Source organism: Aedes aegypti, chromosome 3 (assembly GCF_002204515.2).
Source record: "Aedes aegypti strain LVP_AGWG chromosome 3, AaegL5.0 Primary Assembly, whole genome shotgun sequence".
NCBI lineage: Eukaryota > Metazoa > Arthropoda > Insecta > Diptera > Culicidae > Aedes > Aedes aegypti.
The window spans coordinates 337,450,755-337,464,843 of record NC_035109.1 but is presented as its reverse complement, the minus strand read 5'-3'; the positions used below and the strand labels follow the sequence as shown (position 1 = coordinate 337,464,843).

At 38.4% G+C, this 14,089-nt stretch overlaps 1 protein-coding gene across 2 annotated transcripts in view; it reads left to right on the top strand.

Annotated features, from left to right (window-relative positions):
* The window catches only part of LOC5571208 (xaa-Pro dipeptidase), a 365,701-nt gene that overhangs the window by 133,801 nt on the left and 217,811 nt on the right, over positions 1 to 14,089 (top strand). Inside the window, exon 2 of one of the 2 annotated variants that reach the window (XM_021852482.1) lies at positions 2,676 to 2,693. The exons of the other annotated variant lie outside the window; for it this stretch is intronic. The gene's annotated coding sequence lies outside the window, so the exon portion shown is untranslated. The remainder of the gene's footprint in view (positions 1 to 2,675; positions 2,694 to 14,089) is intronic. 2 annotated transcript variants of the gene reach the window in all.

The following is a 14,089-nucleotide window of genomic DNA, read 5'->3' as shown; positions in this document are numbered from 1 at the left end:
GATTCTGAAGAAATCATGAGCACAATTCTCACAAAATATTCTGCAAAATTATTAAAGAAGCAAACAACTGGTCTTGCTCCTCTAGATATAGAAAAACATATTCGACCGTTTGTGGCTTGAAAGTTTGATTGCAAAATAAAAAGAAAAAAACTAATTTTCAACATGCTTACATCCTTAATTATATGTCAAATCGAACACTTTATTTTAATTACCATAATTCTAAGTCCGAAAGACTTTCTGTAAGAACTGCTCAAGGCAGCATTTTGGGATCAATATTATACAAACTTTTTACATCTGACTTATCTCAAGGATGTCAAAATAACTTTGCGGATGACACAGGCCTCCCTTTAAAGACGAAAATATCTATCTCCAATACATCCAAAAGAATTTTTATCACTTCAATTTATTTTTTCCATACATTTTGAAAATGCCGCATAAAAACATTTGGCCCGCAGCATAGAATGTTTCTAAGATGTTTGTCCGCGATTTAAAAAGATTGAGTAGCCCTGCTTTAGATAGAGATAAAAAATCATATTAGGCTTGGCACAATTAAAATGCAAATAGTAATGAAAAAACTAGTTTGGAACCGATTGAGTAACGTCAAATGTAAAATTACAGAATACACTATGTAATACTAATGATGAAAATCCAAGCTAGAACCCTTATTTAACCTCAGGTGTGATAATTAAGAATTGCAGCCAATTCTTTTGGAGATACAAATTGATTATCAGCACCGGAGCTGTGGTTTCCCGAACATAAGACATTTGTTAAGAAATATCAAATTAAGGCATTGCAATGATGTTGAAAACTATTTTTTATGCTGGGATTTCGCAAATTTTGATAGTCGTTTTAACGGTTAAAATGATAAAACTAAGAGCAGAAATATATTCCCATGAAATCAAATTCATAACTATTTTTGCTCTCAATGCAAACTAGTTGAAAACTGTTTTGCTGGCTCCACCCCTTTGGCCCAAACGATAATATTTCGAATGCCACTATCCTGAACGCCACTACCCGGAATGAGCCATTATTGAGAAATTTTCAGAAGACACTGAAGATAGTGCGGGCGAAAAGACATAGATACTGTGGTTTCATTCACAAATTCCATAACGCTGAAGGGGGTAGGTTGGTGTCTTTAAGTTGTTACAGTTCATACAAAATTTGAAAAAATTTTATGCAAAAAAAAATACATTATGAGGAGGTGGGTGGGTGTCAAAAATGGTCATTTTTAGCTTTATGAAATTTGTGAATAAATAATAAGGAACTGACCAAGGCTCGTATGAATATGCTGAGTTGATATTTTTAGAAAACCAAATTGTTGAGATTCAGCATACATCTACTAAAAGCTTTCTGCACTGAAATTCTGTAATTCGTTAGATGTCTACCAGCCATACATGTGTCAATTTTAAAACAAGAAGTGTCATTTTTTCCCCTGTTCGGGTTGCGCGTTCTTTTGCCAGGCAGTGCGTCGAGAAAGCCCGAAGCAATCCCGGTTTTTACCCTTTTGGGTTGCGCGTACTCTTTTTGTTTTTGAGAGCTTTAATATGGCCTGAGCAAACGAGTCGGTCTCGTTGTTGTTATGTTACTCTCTTTCGGTTAGCGAGTATTTTTGCTGAGTAGTCCTTCGTGGAAGCCCAATTGTTCGTGTTTTTTTTACATCAGAGCAATCTTTTGCATGAAACGCTAAAGAATTATTTTTATCGCGTCTCCAGAGTGATTTCTTTCTCATTTGACTGTATGCTTTAAGTGAAGCCGAAAGAAGATTGTGGCTGCTCAGTCAAGGATGAAGAATCAATTGGTGAGCTCGTTTCATGTTTTCATTTCAAATCTGTAAAATATGTGTGAATGCACATTTAATCGTTACAACGGTGGGACGTAAATAAGATTGTTGTTCTATGATGGTCCAGCCAATCGAGTTTTTTTTATTTTCATATGAGTAAAATATGATAACACATGCTTTCTTTCTGACAGCCATAGGAATGTTGCGCTTATCACTTCAAGTATCGACATTATTTTCTTCTACATGAAAATTTTTCATATCAATGGAATACAATATATTAATAAGCATGTTTATATCTTAAAATTAATCGTTTATCATGGTCTAATCGCTTATTAAAGTGAATCCTGTGACCCAACGATCCTCCCCACTAACAAACATCCCTCCCAGTAAACTTTGTGGAGATGCAGAGGAAAACACGGTCTCCAAATAGTAAAGGTTACACACTAACGTTATTTCCCCCAATTCCACCTGGCTGCAAGGACGTGGCCGGAGCCGTTATTGACTCTGTGTAAATAGAGGCAATAAATTATGCACACTGAAGAAGATTTTGGCCAATCCAAGCCGAACTTCTAGTTGATTCTTTGTGCATCTTCACTGACTTCGGTCAATCACGGAATAACAACCATTGATATGCGTAGTCAGTTTAAGCTAAGCTAAGCTAAGATGTCTACCAGCCTTTCAAGTAACCGCTATCGTGTAGCCAGCAAGTATATTCCATAATGAAAAAATGTGGAAGAAATCTTAAACATCCTTCTGGAGTACAAATGCTGGTTTAACTTTGTAATATTGTGTATTTATAGTTTAAGTGTGCTTCTTTATAGTTCAACTATTACTATAACATTTGTTTCTAAAATTCACCAAAGTAATAGTTTCATTATTCTTTGTTTCGTTTCAGAAATTCATAACTGATTTGGTAAGTATTAGTACTGTTAATTCTACTAGCATGGACTACTTACTGTAGCTGGTTCCGGATCATTCGGCCGAATGCCGTTTGGCTGAAATTGAAAACAATAGTGAACTGCAGTTCAGCGTTTGACTGTAAATAATACGGCTTACGACTTATTCGTCCTTCTACAAAATCGGTTTGCTTCGATGTCTCGAACCGTACTAAGTAAATTGTATCATAGTTCTACCAACCAGAAGGTTTGGCTATTTCTTTTCACAACGGAGAAACAGTGAACTTCTTTGATGTAAGTGTTCACCGAGTCGTTCGATTTACTGATATAGGCAAGCCACGATGCAGAGTTCAGTTCACACGTTGCAATCTTTATCTTGGAGGTGAAGGACATCTCTGAGCAATTCTCGCTGAAACCAGGCCGCCATGGGCACTCATCGTTAGAATTCCATTTTATGTCACTGATCACTAGTATATGCTAAAACTAAAGAGTGGTCCTTTCGGTTTTCTCAAATTGGTAGACCCCTCGTAGCTAGTAGCTAAACAATTTGTGAAAAAGCCCATTTTTTGATTAATCTTTGGTATTTCTTCACGTGATATGTCTCATATTTCCCTTGGAACACATCACATAGCAAACTTAGTGATATCGTATAGAGGAAGGATATAGCTTTCATCTGTGACTAAACACATTTTGGCGGTTATATTTAATTTGCCCGCCATCTTGAACGTTGTTAGAAAAACCGTTTTTTCACTTCTTTCACCATTAGCGTCCCGTTCGTTTAGAATTCTTAGGCCACCTTCAGAAAGCTGAGAAAAACTAAGTAAAATAGGCTGCAAAAACTAGGTGAGCAATGGTATTTACCCTATGAAATGAACGATTTTCCAAATCATGCTCTACGATTTTGACGTATATTACGAGTGCAATCAATGAAATTTTTTGTCTCAGATGAAAACTACAGTTAAACCTCCATGAGTCGATGTTCCATTACTCGATATCGACTCATGGAACCATACTAAAAATAAAATTTCATGGTTGCTATGATGGTCCCCTTAAATAGCTTCCCATAGCATTGCTGTTCCATGGCTCGATATTCCATGAGTTGATGGTCCCTTCAACATCGACTCATGGAGGGTTGACTGTATATCCTTCCTCTATACGATGCCACCAAGTTCGCTATGTGTTTCAAGTGAAATATGAGACATATCACGTGAAGAAATACCTAAAATTTATCAAAAAATGGGATTGGGTGAACATCTAGCCATATGTTAATGTGCTAAAATTCACCTTAATAAAGAAACAAAAAAAATGGGATTTTTTGCAAGCTGTTTTGCTAGCTGGCGTAAGAGGGGTCCGCCAATTTGAGAAAACCGAAAGAACCACCCTTTAGTTTTAGCATATACTAGCGATCAGTGACATCAAATCAGAATTTTAACGATGGGTGCCGATGGCGGCCTGGTTTCAGCGAGAATTGCTTCTCTTCTAAGATAATCCCTTGGCTAATATAATGTTTTGGATAAGACTCTTTATGAACATATTATAAGCCTTGATTTCCATAATTATGAAAAAATATCTTCTTTTGAAAGCCAGCCTGCCAATGATCAAAAGAAGGAAAAATGTCTTATGAAAATTTAGGCAAGTGAAATGTAAATATCCTTTATATCAGCATAACTAAAAAAACCGGATAAAATAATTGAAAAACACTTTAAACCCCATAGCATACCGTTGGAAACCCAGAGACGAACCAACCTATACATCAGCGTTGATGCATTTTGAATATTTTTTGTTCGTAACCGGCATTCGGCCAAACGGTATTCGGCCTAGTGGCCATGCTTCTATACTACCCTTGTTTGTTTCATCTAATCTAAACCATTACAGTCAAGAGCCGATAGAATACATACATTTCAGCATCATTTCACTAGATGAAAATGTTTTAGATTATCCAGAAATGTATGATGAACATGGCTTAAAATCTGAATTAATCAGAACCTCGTTCGGTCGTTGACGTCTTACAACGAAATGTGAATTTTTCCGGTATAATTATCTAATTTAATTTGTTCCATCCATTTCGTGAATGCTTCAAACACTCTTTTGTAGTCCATTCATCCAGAACACGAATGGGGATCGTGATACACTTCCTTCGAAATAAGCATAAACCAGCCATCAATCATCACGGTTTCCAAAATCATTTCAGCTAAATAAATTATTTATTATACATTATTTAGAGCACTCGCTTCTTTGAACCGGGAAAACTTCGCGCTAAACGCACAAAAACACATTTTCATTCACATTCTGCGCTCATAAGCTTACCGATGCTTGCTGTTGCTATCATTATTGCTGCCACCCTGCAGCAGGAATGCGATATCCTTTTTGACCTTCAAACACCAAACTGTGATGGAAATGGAAAGCGCCGTCGCCGCCCCACTTCCGAAGAAAATACCGTCTTCGGTGTACAAACATCTCTCGAGATCTTTAGAAAGATGGGGTCGTGTCGTGGGTGCTTGTGTCGGAAAAGCTTGTTGTTCTTTTGCAATCGTTTTCCAGGGGGATCCTAAAATTAGGTCATGTTGCTCTCGATTCTTCCTGTTTCAAGTTTGTTTGTGTCATCAGAATGCAAAGGAAGGAAAATTCCGGTTTTTGCCAGTGGAAAACGATTGCTCCAACGAGTTTGCTAAAGGAAGGGATGTTTGCGGGCTCGTTGGCGTTGTTGACTGGTTGGCAGCAGATCTTCGTCGGCATCTAGAACGTATCGGTTGATTAATGACCTCTCAGTCCCATGCCTCCCTTTTGTGTGGGGAAATCTAGCTATAGATGCGAAAAACAACCACCCCCATGTCACTCCGCCAATATTGCTGGGCAGATAAATGGGCGAACGAATGGCAACAATGTATGTACCTACGAGGAAAATCTTACGTGGAAAGAGGACACTCGGAGTCAGACATCCGAAAGCGTTTGGCACCCACACTCAAACACACTTGCAATCCTTATATACCACTACGGTGTGTCTGAAATCGTTGTTAACAAAAAAAAGTCCCTCTGTGTTCTGTGGTTGAAAACACTATCATCTTAAATTGGTACAACTAAATTAAGCTTTTGTTAACGACATTTTACATTTGATTTACCGTAACAGTTCAATATTTTTACAGGTGGGTTGATTTCACTTGCCTATAAGAAAAAAAAAAACGCTTTCAATTAACTTAACCTAAATATACAACGCATTAATCGTGACAGTGGAAGATTGCAACGGTTTTTGTCTAAAATTATTAAAAGTTATATTAAAGTGAGGGAGCTTCAGAATCATTTTTCAAATTTTATTTTGAATCCTCTGCAGAGGTTTCTTCTTGGTATTATATCAGCTAGTCCATATTGGTAAAGCATTAAAAAATTTTCTTTTAATTCTTTATTAACATCAAAAGCTTGTTCTTAAGACAAAGTGTTGATATTCTGTTAATGAGCGAGTGGATAAAGACATTTCATATATTTGTTACATTTAGTTTGAATACCCCCGATGTGATGTTTGGAAGTTAAATTATTATCAAGCAAGAGCCCTAGATACTTAACTTCATCTGACCAATTTATTGGAACCTCTATCATCGTGACAACATGTCTACTTGAAGGTTTCAAATAAAGAGCTTTTGGTTTATGTTGAAATATTATAAGTTGAGTTTTGGAAGCATTCGGATAAATCTTCCATTTTTGAAAGTGTGGCGTCTTTTGGCGGAGAGGTCTGTATCATCATTTATGTATCATATATTTTGTCATCCCTGAGATAACTCAGGTAAGTCAGATGTGAAAATATGTGTAATATGCTGCCTTGAGGAACATCAGCTCTCACAAGTCTGAAAGACACTTGGAATTCTGATAATTACCCTGAAGTGTACGATTTAACAGATAATTTTGGATTGTTCTAACAGTATATGTTGGATTTTTTTGTTCATTTTACAATCAAGCATAGAGGCCAAACAACTTTTCAGCGTTACTCTCATGTAATTTTCGTACATACTATGTATGGTTCGTCATTACGACTCGTACTTGATACTTGATGGGCTACAATCCGCTACGTTGAATCTACGCCGAATGGATAATTCTTCTCCACTGGGCTCGGTCCAGTGGTCATTTGCAGGATTATACATATTTATGTACAACCGTTCTCTTCATTGTATTCGGAAACAGAGTACTGTGCCCATGAAATTGAATATTATTCGATATTGTCCAAATATAGGGCTAATTACCCATAATTGGTATGTTTACCCTAAATTCCAAAATGATTTATTTGTTATTATGTTTGTTAAAGTTGTTCTAACCCAGATATTGATTTCAAGCTGATTTGGAGAATACGCCTAAATGTATGTAATTCCCCGTAGGGTGGTTTGGCGAAGGATAACTAAACCGGTCTGTTTGAGCCGCACCTCCTTGGTGAGCAGACGCTCGAGACGCACCTCCTCACTCTAGCTGATGTCAGAAGGACAACAGTGGCTGCACTACCAGCTAAGTACGCAACCCTTAGCTGGTGGTCTTTGTCATCGTTTGACCCGAGGAAGCGTGAGGTAGGGACTTGTGAGGACCAGAGCTATTTTGGACGCTTCTTCCAAGTTGTCGGCTCACCATTTCACAGCTCTTGTTCTTGTTTCATATTATTTGAAATATATACATATATTTTCCTCTTTTCGCCATTACTAAAAACATCTTTTGAATGGTTCGACATAATGGATGTTGACGTATTTTTTAAATCTTCTACCAAAAACTTCTCAAGACAAAAAAAAACTAGCTTCAAGTTCAAGTCGTATTTTTTCTCCTCATCCATGGATCGCATCACTGACCAATCTCAGATCTTTTCCTTCCTTACTAATAAACATCCTTCCCGTGGTGATTGTGGAGATGTAGAGGTATTCTCGGTCTCTAAGAAGTATCAATCATTACACCCCAACATTTCTTCCCCATCCCAACTTGGCCGGCGCCGTTATTGTTCAATAATATTAGATCTGCTAAAATTGCACTTCGAGAATAAGCGGAAACTCCCTCAGTCTATGCTATGCTATGCTATGCTTTTGAGTTGTGGAGCGAGGTTTAAAATAAGTCTCAGTAATAACTGCCATATGCAAAGATAAAGCACATTAAATTTGATTTGATTCGTATGTCTATGCTTCTTCCCTTTAAATTCGATAACATTTCGTTGATGGAATCTCAAGATACAATGATATCTGTTTATTGTAGTGCTTTCAAATATGCTCAAAAAATCAAAATTCCAAAAATTGACATTGTTTTGGAAGTTTTACAGTTTTTTAGTTGAACATAGTAAATCTGGGTAGGGACAAAATATTCAACGGCTGAAAAGCTCAGCATGATTTCGTTCCGTAACGTGGGGTAACATTGATTTTTTTTTTTAAATATTTATTAAGTAATTCGTTCTAAAATGCAAATGATGCAAGTTTTATATTTTCAAAACAAGTACCGACACTTGTCTCCCGTGACCTGAAGTCAAATATGAAGTTTTACAAGTCATTTACATTTTGAGTTATTTTTTAAACAATTGAAATTACCTTGAATCACCTTAAGATAGACATTCTTCATAGTAATTTGTCAATTTTGCTGAATTAAAAATACTCATGATAATTTTGAAAATCTTGAGCGGTCCGTAATGGAAATTTCCTTGAATGGGCATAGAGTATCATTGTCAGCGATGGAAAGTAGCGAACAGTAGACAGAACCGAAATAAAAACAAAACAAAATGCTCGCGAGCATCACAGTGCTGATTTACTCGCATCTGTCGTGCTCGCGAGTAAACGAAAAAAAAAAGCTATTTCTCCTTCGCGATTTCTGGGTTTAAAAGATTTTATATTACAAACTAGTAGTTACTTTCGATTTAATTGATATTGGTACAATTGATTTGTTTGTCAAAACCAACTTATATCATACTTCGTTCGGTTATTCGCGAACTTTTTGCTATTTCTTTTGGTATGTTCTCCCGAGCAAGCGAGTACGAACTTACTCATTGCTTCGTGATGCAAATATTTTCATCACTGATCATCCTACACTCAGAAATAAAAATAGTCACAGAATTACTAAAGTTTTTGCATTGATTACTATTTTCTATCTGCCTCTCTTTCATTCTGCTGCGAATATTTACACTAACTGTCATTTCGACTGGGTTGAAGTTTAGTGATGCTTAAACCCAGACGAATTGACAAGCAGGAATAAAATTCCCTACAGAATTATAGAAATGCAGATAGAAAACAGTCATTATTTACTAAAATTTAGTAATTCTGTGTCTACCCGTGTTTCTGAGTGTTCCTGTCGTACCATATACGAATATGAAAAATGACTAATTTGATGTTTTGATTCATTTTACGGACACTTGAGGTCTTTGTGAAGTATAACTCACAAAAAAGCATGCAAAATAAATCACTCAGTATGATTCCTCCACGTTATCGAACCTTCAAACCCATTAACTTTCGAATGGTGAGAATAAATTTCGATTCCAAAACATGAATAATTTTAGATAAATAGAAATGTGTGGACTTTACATGACTCTGATTCCGGACGCTTTCTCACTTTTGCCTCATATTCCGGACACTTCGATTCGAAATGCGGACAGGTCAAACAAATCATAAATAAAAAAGTCAAATCATCAAATGAAATCGTTAAACCACTAGAGAGACGCCTAAGGAAGTTGGGCATTATACATTTTCATAGATATCTATGGAAAATGTTTATTAACATGATCCTTGAAAGTGAGGACTTTTGAACGGTAAAAATTGAAACATTTCGTGTGAAATGTTTCCCATATAAAGTAGAGTGTCCGGAATTCGAGGCTGTCCGTAATATGCATCAAAACGGTAACTGTGCTCTTAATAATTGTGCACTTAGGTCACTTAGAACAGCTGAGATGCAGGCTCTGAACCAGTGAGGACAAAATGCCCAGAAAAAATAAGAAGATACTGCATGGGGAACTTATTCCAAATCTTAAATGCATGATATAAATAAAGAATTAAAAAGCCCTCCAATCTGCTTATCAAGCTTGTAAAACAAATACTTGAAAGTTTGGTGTCCGAATAGGAAAAAGTGTCTGTCCTCTTCTCATTGATAGGAGGAGTATTAATGAAAGAAATGCAATTTCATCGGATAAATTCTATTTTTAGATCTAATTCAATGATTTTTATTTCATGCTTTCAGTACATTTTTATGTGTGGCAGTTAAAAGCAAAACATTTTTTTTTCAATCTTGGTTGAATAATCTGTTCGATCTTATCAACATATTTTATAAGCTTTTGTGAAGCAGTTGTTAGTTACATCAGTTATAAGATAACTAATATTGTGTTCAGTTCCATTTAGTATTCGCCAAAGTTACAGATCGTGTTAGTTATCGTGAAAAACAGTACAATCCGAATGTTGACGCACATCTGTTTTCACCTGAATGCTGAATGTGAAACTGATTGATATTTTATTTGATTACTAGTGGTCCCGGCAAACTTCGTCTTGCCATCAAGTAGGCTGTTGAAAATCGCCAAGGATCGTCCCATACAAAATGACAGTTACGTTCACTCTCGTTTTTTCCGACTTTCCCGGTGAATATCCTGGGCTTTCCATACACACAAACACGTCGGAACCCTGGATGAACAAAACGGAGAATAAATCATTCAAATCCGTTGACCCGCTCGTAAGTCATTTCGTGACATACAAACACCATTCCATTTTTATTTATATAGATAGATAAATAGATGATTGATGAATGATGTATCGCATGGAATTGTTTTCGAACATAGAAAAATTTCTTGAATCTTGAAAATCTTCAAATTACTACCACTTACATTTCCCTCAATGAAACATTTTCAAATCTACAAAGAGGATATAGTAATACCATATGTTTCGAGTGGTGGGTGCAGAATCGATGGTCAATTTTTTCATCAATAACGGTTTTAGACACACCGTGACTACCTACCGTCTTTACCGCAGATACGAGCCAGGTTCTCAACCTTATGGGTTCTACTTGCTCTCGGGTGGGTGAAAATAAACACCAGTCATCATCCTTCCGCCGGGGAGGCCCGCCCCAGGCCAGGAGCAGCTCTTTTCCGAGATTGTGCAATATGGAGCTCGGCGTGGTGCGGCCAGCGACCGCCATCATAATGTTAACCGATACAACCTTGAACTGGCGTTTTTTTTTGCAGCTTTGTATGTGCTGCTATATGATATAAGCAAGGGTTCAAGTTAGAAAACAAATCTCCAATGATTGAGGTTGTGGAATTAGATGGGAAACAACTTCAGGGAAACCGATTCTCAGTTCGTTATCTTGGCTATTGATGGTAATTTTGGGGTCATGATCATGAAGGTTATACCTTCAAGCGTTTAGGAACACTGAAAGCAAGAATTTTCATGATGCAAGAAGGTTCATTTTCTAACGGTTAAATTGTATTTCTCGAGAAAGTTGGTCAAATATTAATTGGTAATAAGCCATTTTACGAAGCAGGTCAAATGACAGGAAACCTGAGACTTTTCAATCATTGTCGTCTGTTTTCGCGATGATGATGGCTGATAACTGTGTGCATTTTTAGCGTAGCTTTTCATACAGGCAAAAACATAAATGGAGAAAAAATATTAAAATATTTCTGATCACAAACATGCCTTTTTATGTGAAATATAGATGGCTTATACAATATCTAGGTGTAATGTTGCAGTAACGAACATTTTTAGGTCTCTTTTTTACCATTTTCTCCATGCCCCGTTTAGTAAGATGAGGCGTTGTTAAAAATCACGCTGGATTTAATCCCAGGTCTCCTGTCAATAGATGCCGCTTCAGCGATCAGCTGTTCCGAAACGTCTCGTAAAATGGCTTATAGCTTTACATGGTTTGACAAAAAAAAAAATGATCTGGATGCACAGAGACGCGTCACCTCGATAGCAACAAAAAAAAATAATAATAATCGTGTGTGTGTGTTTGTGCGTCTGCTTTAAGAAAGCAGAGTTCATGTGCATTAATAATGCACATTATTGTACATTATGCATTATGCACATAATAATGCATTATTATGTTTCAAACTTGAATGTATAGAATTGTATTTTGAATTGTATAGACAAACAAAATAAACATTTCCGTTTACAATCAACTCTTCATAACTCGATATTGATGGGATTATCGAGATATGAAGGTATCGAGTTATAGAACACATAACAAGTGCCAATGTGATCTCTCGTGTTCTATCTTATCCTAGCGTTTGACCATAAGACCACGGGTGACTACTGAGATATCCATGCTTACTATGCTCTAGAGATTTTCTCACCAGTTTCACTTATCATCTTCTAGTGCATATCGACCAACCGATCAAAAATGCATCCTTCTGAGCTTGTTTATTTACACTTCACCATAAAAGTCTAATCTCCATTCCGTCAATCTCGATCAAACCCGGCGACAGGCAATGCGACAACCTTGGACTGCGCCCGTGATTCCTGCGGACTCAAGCGCTTATCAGCTACGCCTTCCCAGTATTATTGATGGTAATGCTGCGAAATCTTGTCACAAACTTCAGCTCGCAATTGATAACAATTATTCCGTCGTCCAAAAACGGGTCTTATCGCACCATCACTGTCGTCCGTGTTTGCATTGCTGTGAAATTCTGCATCATACCGGTTCTTATGTTGTTATTCAGTTGCGTGGGTATCGTATTGGGTGTGGTGGGCAGTTGGGTGGAGCAGAGAGGTTCTTCCTTTTGTAGCGTCGTCGACCTCAGTATCGTGTTTCCCATGAAACCATGGTCCGCGATTGTACCTTTTCTTCGCTCAGCAGTCGATGTTTGGTTTTCTGTGTCGCCGCAAAAAGCATGTCTTCCCACCGTGAAAACGAGATGATCATCATTATGATGATCGACGAGGGCATCCTTGTTCGGAGTCGTTTCATTGCCGTTACTGTCGATTCCCAACGTGCGACAGTCGTTGGCCGTGGACTCGATCGGACATGTTCCCACAGGTTTCGAGCGAGCATTCCCACGATTTGCTTTCGATGGATCTTCGGCTTGCGCGTGGGTTTGCAACCGTATGGCGGTTGAAGAAGCAGAGGGAGAATTACATACGTGTGCAATGTAAAGGGTGATGCAGCATGAAGAAAGTCCCGTACGTGCACCCCCTAATTTCTGCTTTGCACTCAATTAGCTTTCAACTCACATGCGACGGGCGAAACTCGAAAATTTGGAGAAATTTGCCCCAAAAGTGCATTTCTCTATTCGGTTCGGTTCAATTTAGCAGGCCTGGGCGGTCTAGCTTCTGTTTGAGAGACAGTGAGTTGCTAGAAAGTACGCCACTTCATGGCTTGCTGCGAGTTTATCGAAGTGTCTTTTGTGGCAACAGCATACAAAACATTAAACATGGGGGAGAATGGTTTTATCGACTTTCTGCCCACGTCTCCCACGTACTGCGGCCCTCTCTAGGTAGCTGGCGGTTGCAGGGAGATGACTTGGCCAACCCTCAGTTCAAAACATAGAGCAATCTAATTCCTGCCTGAACAGCGGATGAGACGCAGGCGGAAGCGCCGGAGGTGTCAGCCACTTCCACGGAGTCAGCAGACCACTCCATCGGTTTGTATAGTTTACAATCTACACACACCCATCATCAACCGTCATCGTCGCCATCATCGATCGTCAGCGGTGAATGGTTGAAAGGAAAGGCAAACCCGCGTCAAAACAAAAACAACACTGGCGCGTTCGGTATTGCCCGTTTTGGGTATTTGCAGTGTATTGGTGGGCGCCCCTGGGCAACGCACGAAGTATCGAGGTGGAGCAGAGAGACATGCGAAGCGAGAAAATATGTCGAACGAGGTGAATGAGTTTTCTGCCTTCGCTCGGCGGCGGTTGATGATCATCAAAGTTGGCCGGGTTCAGATTGGGGTTGGAATTTGAACAGCAGTGGGAGTGAGAGAGAGCAACAATATTTGTGTTTTTTCCTCTTGTACAACCGTTCGGGTGAGCTTCGGCTGGACTTCGGCTTGGGGTTACCCGATTGCGGAGAAAATCCTGCACTCGATTGTGATGTAACGGATTCCGTAGGGTAAGAGATGCTTATTTATGGCGTAAATGAGAAGATTATTGTGAAATGCATTGTTTTCAAGTATATTTTCGAATAAAAGAGGATTTTTGAAAATACCCTTTTTCAGGCAATTACCAGAAACAGGTACGATTACCCTCTTACCCGGGAGTACAATCGGGTCACGTTCGGTGCTTTTCGCCCGTATCGGGCAACTCGCGCTGACTGGCCCGGGGTTCGTGGCTGCTCGCTCGCTAAAAGGAAAAACATTGGCTCGTTCGCTCTCAGTCGGCTGTAGACATTCGAGACGGTAGCACCGCGTCGCTATTCGCTCCCTGTAAATAAACTACTAGTGAAGGCAAACACATAAGGCCAACTCTGTACATAAGCAAAGCAAAGCAAAACAGTTT